Source organism: Aegilops tauschii, chromosome 2, assembly GCF_002575655.3.
Source record: "Aegilops tauschii subsp. strangulata cultivar AL8/78 chromosome 2, Aet v6.0, whole genome shotgun sequence".
Lineage (NCBI taxonomy): Eukaryota > Viridiplantae > Streptophyta > Magnoliopsida > Poales > Poaceae > Aegilops > Aegilops tauschii.
The window spans coordinates 310547352-310555301 of NC_053036.3; positions in this window are offsets into that span (position 1 = coordinate 310547352).

Consider the following 7950-nt stretch of genomic DNA (forward strand, 5'->3'; position numbering starts at 1 on the left):
ACAACACACGAAAACAGAATCTGTCAAAAACAGAACAGTCTGTAGTAATCTCTACTCCTATAAAAATGCGAGTTGGTGATGATGGTGTACCTGCCTTTGGGCTATATGTGCCGTCCGATCTGAAACCTGAGGCTGAGATTGAAACAGAGACATGTTGTGCCCAGCCAGTGACCAAAACACGGATAGTCTAGAAGTTGCTCCTTCTCTCTCGAAACAGATTATTCTAGAGCCCCCCAGATTTCCTCGCCGCCGGCCATTCACCTCTCTTTTCCCGCGAGCGCTAGAGTTGAGGAGGTGCAAGTGGCGGGTACGCACTTCTTGCGTCGTCGCGGACCGGAGGCCGGCCGGAATCGGCGCCAAAGGTGTCGTGTAAGAGTCTGGTGTGCAGCGGCGGTCATCAAGGTCGTGGAAGATGACCACGGCACGGGTATCATGGTGACCGAGAGGCAATGCCAATGGGCGCTTCAGTTCAATCTCGTCGGCGCGAACCAGCTACCGAGCGGGGGCAGCGGAGATGGACATCAACCAAGGCACGACAGGAGGTGGCCGGGACCAGAGGAGGCACGACAGGAGACGGGTCGGGAGCAGCGAAGGTGTCGGCAACCGGCAACCAGGATTGGGGGCGTTCGGGTCCTTACGGCGCCAGCGTCCGCCATGCATCAGGCAGCCATGCTTGCCGTCCTAAGATGGTCTTGAACGGCCCGCCGCACGCACAGCCTCTAACCACCCCCATTCCAGCGCGTCCGCTCTGGTCGCCATCCGGTCGTTGTGGTCTTATACCTGTAAAATAGATCAGCCGAGCTGCTGCACTGCATCTTCCATTCTCCAAGCTATTGTGCCTGACAGTGAGCGCGGCGGCAAGCGGACGAGCTGGCTGTAGCGGGCGCCGGGACGGGCGCTAGGCTGTGCGCGGCCTCTACGAGAGGAGCCTCATCAGTTCGCCATGGGCCAGCTACTACAGGTTCTTCGCCTACAATGGCAATGGCGAAATACTGGAGCCTATACGCGCCGCATCGGAGAAGTGAGCAACCCTGGATGGCATTTGGTAAAGCTCTTCCATTAGGCGTTACTCAAAACCTGAAACTTTTTAGTGGCATTTCTCAAGAGCACGCAAGTACAACAGCTGCCGTTCATAGTTGTTGACCTGCCTATTGTATCATTTTCATCATTGACATATGCATGTAGCAAATTATCATTGCAAAATGTTGTGGCTGTGGTGTTTGTCCTATTAATTCTGCATTCCTTACTTTATGATATAGTGTTACTTCTTTGTTAGTTATGCCTTATTTTTCTCTATGTTCATTGCTTCTGTTGACTTTAGATTGTGCATACGTGGATAAACATCCAATTTTTCAAGCCACATCCTGGATATTTGTTTCCTTTGTTTCTTATCAACATAAACCTGGTTGATGATGTAAGAAAGTTACAAGTGGTCCAATACTAATGTTCTTGTATGTATATACATGTGCACTCACCCCATTTTTATATACATATGATTTAAGAGTATCTTTTACTTTACATTTTGTTTCTTTGCCCCGTACAAAAGGTACTGAAAGTGATGTCCATTGGGTTTTTTTGTTTGCCTAAATATACTACAGACCCTCTAATGGTTCCTTTTTTCCTCTATACAGATGGTTATATATACTACGTACCATTTTTAGCTACAAAATGAAGCGAGAGCTCAGGGGCTAACATTGTTGGCACAGATGTTTTGAGCGAACAACTAAAAGAAGGGCATACTATGTGTGATGAATGGGTCTAAAATATTTTTGTAGCGGTTAATGGGGTGTCCGACTGGTGGTGGATCATGTGCTAACCGAAAGCTGGCTGGGGTTGTCGTAATTGTCAAATGTGTGTGGACGGATTTTCTATTTGGCATATGTTCTCTGTCCCCTTAGAATGGATTATGCAGTGTTGGATAAGCAGACCAACAAGTCTTCTTTTTGACAGGCAACGGCAGAGAGCTCTGCCAATTCATGTTAGTAAAGGGAAAGGGTCCACGCACTCCAACTCGGTTAACTAGGAAAGAAAAATCCAGGCAAGAGCATAAAGGAAGAAAAGAGAAAAAGAAAAACAAAGGAAGTACAATTCTCAGGCAACAACAAGTCTTCTGCAAGGTGAAAATTGAGAAGAAAATGGTTGCCTTGAACGAGAGTATTTAATCAAAAACTACCACATTTCACGGGAACGTGACAGAAAACTACCACTTTACGATTTTGTGCAGAAAACTACCACTTTTGTCCTAATCCGTGGCAAAAAACTACCAAGTCTCGAAACCGGTCGCTTCGCCCGCGCTAAGCACCAAACTGACCAGCCGGTCCCACGTTTCAGGTGCCACGGTGGCCAACCGACGCCCGCCGTGCGTTAACGGCGCGTCCGCGGTCGGAAACGGCGGTTGTCGGTTTGCGTTCAATGCACCAAAACGTGGGACCGGCCATTTGATGTTGATCCTCGGACGACGCCGATTCCGATCGTGGACGCGCCGTTAGCTGCCGTTAACGCGCGGCGGGCGTCGGTTGGCCACTGTGGCACCTCAAACGTGGGACCGGCTGGTTAGTTTGGTGCTTCGCGCGGGCAAAGCGACCGGTTTCGAGACTTGGTAGTTTTTTGCCACGGATTAGGACAAAAATGGTAGTTTTCCGCACAAAATCGTAAAGTGGTAGTTTTCTATCACGTTTTCATGAAATGTGGTAGTTTTTGGCTAAATACTCCCTTGAACGAGGGGTTCATCGCTTGGAAACCATATGTTTGATTTTGCTAAATGTGTACTTATCAACAATATGGTATCACTTTGATTAATGTCTTGTCTTATTGTTCACTAGGATCATTGACATTTAAGTAAACAATTCTAACCTGATCTTTTGTGATTCCGTTGCGTAGCACGGGCATCTAATCTAACTAGTCTATAACTAACGCAAACTTCTGGAACTCAAAAAATTCTACCAAAATAGGACGACCTAGATAATTTGATTATTGATCTGCTGCAATTGGAATCAGTATTTTATCATGTTCTGGTGATTTTTAACAATTGTTTTCGTGAACAGAAAGTTTCTGGAATTTTCAGCAAGATCAAATAACTATCATCCAAGAAGATCCTATAGGTCTTACTTGGCACAAACACTAATTAAAACATAAAACCACATCTAAACAGAAGCCAGATGGATTATTTATTCCTAAACAGAACCATAAAGCAAAGAACTAAAATAAAAATTGGGTTGCCTCCCAACAAGCGCTAACGTTTAACACCCCTAGCTAGGCATGATGATTTCAATGATGCTCACATAAAAGATAAGAATTGAAACATAAAGAGAGCATCATGAAGAATATGATTATCACATTTAAGTCTAACCCACTTACTATGCATAGGGATTTTGTGAGCAAACAACTTATGGGAACAATAATCAACTAGCATAGGAAGGCAAAACAAGCATAACTTCAAAACTTTAAGCACATAGAGAGGAAACTTGATATTATTGCAATTTCTACAAGCATATGTTCCTCACTCATAATAATTTTCAGTAGCATCATGAATGAATTCAACAATATAACCAGCACATAAAGCATTCTTTTCATAATCTACAAGCATAGAAATTTTACTACTTTCCACATAAGCAAATTTCTTCTCATGAATAATAGTGGGAGCAAACTCAACAAAATGACATCATGTGATTGAAAATTAAGATCAAGATAACAAGTTTCATGGTTATCATTATTCTTTAAAGCATACATGTCATCACAATAATCATCATAGATAGGAGGCATGCTTTCATCATAGTAAATTTGCTCATCAAAGCTTGGGGAACAAAAAATATCATCTTCATCAAACATAGCTTCCCCAAGCTTGTGGCTTTGCATATCATTAGCATCATGGATATTCAAGGAATTCATACTAACAACATTGCAATCATGCTCATCATATAAATATTTAGTGCCAAACATTCTAATGCATTCTTCTTCTAACACTTTGGCATAATTTTCCTTTCCATCATACTCACGAAAGATATAAAAAAGGTGAAGCGTATGTGGCAAGCTTAATTCCTTTTTTTGTGGTTTTCTTTTATAGACTAACTAGTGATAAAACAAGAAACAAAAAGATTCGATTGCAAGATCTAAATATATACCTTCAAGCACTCACCTCCCCGGCAACGGCGCCAGAAACTACTTGATGTCTACTACGCAACCTTCTTCTTGTAGACGTTGTTGGGCCTCCAAGTGCAGAGGTTTGTAGGACAGTAGCAAATTTCCCTCAAGTGGATGACCTAAGGTTTATCAATCCGTGGGAGGCGTAGGATGAAGATGGTCTCTCTCAAGCAACCTTGCAACCAAATAACAAAGAATCTCTTGTGTCCCCAACACACCCAATACAATGGTAAATTGTATAGGTGCACTAGTTCGGCGAAGAGATGGTGATACAAGTGCAATATGGATGGTAGATATAAGTTTTTGTAATCTGAAAATATAAAAACAGCAAGGTAACAAGTGGTAAAAATGAGCATAAACGGTATTGCAATGCTAGGAAACAAGGCCTAGGGTTCATACTTTCACTAGTGCAAGTTCTCTCAACAATAATAACATAATTGGATCATATAACTATCCCTCAACATGCAACAAAGAGTCACTCCAAAGTCACTAATAGTGGAGAACAAACGAAGAGATTATGGTAGGGTACGAAACCACCTCAAAGTTATTCTTTCCAATCAATCCGTTGGGCTATTCCTATAAGTGTCACAAACAGCCCTAGAGTTCGTACTAGAATAACACCTTAAGACACAAATCAACCAAAACCCTAATGTCACCTAGATACTCCAATGTCACCTCAAGTATCCGTGGGTATGATTATACGATATGCATCACACAATCTCAGGTTCATCTATTCAACCAACACATAGAACCTCAAAGAGTGCCCCAAAGTTTCTACCGGAGAATCACGACGAAAACATGTGCCAACCCCTATGCATAAGTTCATGGGCGGAACCCGCAAGTTGATCACCAAAACATACATCAAGTAGATCACGTGATATCCCATTGTCACCACAGATACACACGGCAAGACATACATCAAGTGTTCTCAAATCTTTAAAGACTCAATCCGATAAGATAACTTCAAAGGGAAAAATCAATCCATTACAAGAGAGTAGAGGGGGGAGAAGCAACATAAGATCCAACTATAATAGCAAAGCTCGCGATACATCAAGATCGTGCCAAATCAAGAACACGAGAGAGAGAGAGAGAGAGAGAGAGATCAAACACATAGCTACTGGTACATACCCTCAGCCCCGAGGGTGAACTACTCCCTCCTCGTCATGGAGAGCGCCGGGATGATGAAGATGGCCACCGGTGAGGGTTCCCCCCTCCGGCAGGGTGCCGGAGCAGGGTCCCGATTGGTTTTTGGTGGCTACAGAGGCTTGCGGCGGCAGAACTCCCGATCTATTATGTTCCCCGATCGTTTTAGGGTATATGGGTATATATAGGAGGAAGAAGTACGTCGGGGAGGGCCACGAGGGGGCCATAAGGGTGGAGGGCGCGCCCTAGGGGGGTGGGCGCGCCCTCCTACCTCGTGGCTCCCTCGTTTCTTTCCTGACGTGCACTCCAAGTCTATCGGGTAGCTTTCCTTCCAAAAATAACTTCTCCATAAGGTTTCATTCCGTTTCGACTCCGTTTGATATTCCTTTTCTTCGAAACACTGAAACAAGGAAAAAACAGGAACTGGCACTGGGCTCTGGGTTAATAGGTTAGTCCCAAAAGTAATATAAAAGTGTTTAATAAAGCCCATAAACAGCCAAAACAGATAATATAATAGCATGGAACATTGAAAAATTATAGATACGTTGGAGACGTATCAGTGTCCTTCTTCAACAACTCCGTCATGGGCTTTGCAATCTTCAAGAAATTCTCAATGAACCTCCGGTAGTATCCTGCGAGTCCAAGAAAACTCCGGATCTCTCCAACTGACGTGGGTGCTTCCCAATTTTGTCACAGTGACAACCTTGGTAGGGTCTACTGCTATTCCTTCTCCGGATATAACATGTCCGAGGAATCCAACTTCCTTCAACCAAAACTCACACTTGCTGAACTTGGCATATAACTGATGTTCGCTGAGCTTCCCAAGTACCAAACGCAAATGCTCCTTATGTTCCTCTTCATTCTTCGAGTAGACCAGAATATCATCAATGAACACCACGACAAACTTATCCAAAAACTCCATAAACACCTTGTTCATCATGTTCATAAAATAGGCAGGTGCGTTAGTCAGTCCAAATGACATAACGGTATACTCATATAGCCCATACCTTGTGGTAAAAGCTGTCTTAGGTATATCTTGCTCTCGAATCTTCAGCTGGTGGTACCCTGATCGCAGATCGATCTTGGAAAACACCTTAGCTCCTTGCAGCTGGTCAAACAAATCATTTATCATCGGCAGTGGGTACTTGTTCTTGATCGTCACCTCATTCAACCCTCGATAATCAACAACCATTCTCGACGATCCATCCTTCTTCTCCACTAGAAGTACTGGTGATCCCCAAGGTGACGAGCTTGGGCGAATATATCCTTTATCCAGTAACTCCTTAATCTGCTTCTTAATTTCCTCTAAATCCTTTGCGAGCATCCTGTACGGTCTCTTAGATATTGGCCCTGTGCCTGGCAAAATCTCGATCAAAAATTCAATGTCTCTGTCCGGTGGCATGCCTGGCAACTCTTCTGGAAATACATCCGGGAAATCCTTCACCACTGGTACCTCCTCCTGTACAACTCCTGACAAGGAATTTACTTGAGTCCTATTCGGCACATGCCGGGATACATACTTGATCCTTCTTCCTTCTGGGGTGGTAAGCAAAATCGACTTACTGGCGCAGTCAATGTTCCCTCCATACTTCGATAACCAATCCATGCCTAATATCACATCCAGTCCTTGTGACTCCAATACTATTAGGTCCGAGGGAAATAGGTAGTTACCAATCCTTAATGGTAACCGATCACACCATAGGCTAGCCATATACTCTGCTCCTAGCGGGGTTACTAACATGGGAGACCTAAGGGCTTGGGTTGGCAGTTTAAACTTATCCAAAAATCCCCTTGATATGTATGAATGCGATGCACCAGTGTCAAAAAGAACGATTGCAGTAAATGACTTAACCAAAAACTTACCTATTACTGCATCGGGTTGCGCTTCAACCTCCTCCACGCTAACGTGGTTCACTTGTCCTCTGTTGAAAGGCTTGGGCTTCTTCCCAGAGCTTCCATTGCCATTTCCATACTTTGCTTCAGAACACTCCGTGGCATAATGTCCATTCTTCCCGCACTTGAAACAAGTAATGTGACTTAGATCCTTCTTGGCGGGTGTTGCTGGGTTGGAACGGTTCTGTCCGTTGCTTCCTCCATTACCACTCCCGTTCTTGGGGCCACTATGGTTGTGCGAACTTCCTCCAATGTGAGTGTGGCCTCCATGGTTATGGACAAGTCCTCCCGAGTTTGGGGTAAAACGGGGTCTCTACTGAGCTCCAGAATTGTACTTCCCTTGGCCATACTTCCTCTTGCAGTTGTCAATCTGCTGCTGCTTCCCTTCAATCATGAGAGCTCTATCTACCAACTCCTGGTAGTTATTGAAATTTGCCACCATCAACTGCATGCTCAGCTCATCATTCAGTCCTTCCAGAAACTTCTCCTACTTTGCTGCATCTGTAGCGACGTCATCTGGGGCATAACGTGCTAGCTTACTAAAGTCATCCACATACTGGCCAACGGTGCGTCCTCCTTGGCGTAAGTTGCGAAACTCGCGCTTCTTCATGGCCATAGCTCCTGTTGATACATGGGCAGTGCGAAAAGCCTGCTGAAACTGGTCCCATGTAACGGTGTCGATGGGGTAAGTGGCTGTGAAATTCTCCCACCATGATGCTGCGGGTCCATCAAGCTGATGTGCGGCAAAACACACTCTCTCCGCATCTGTGCATC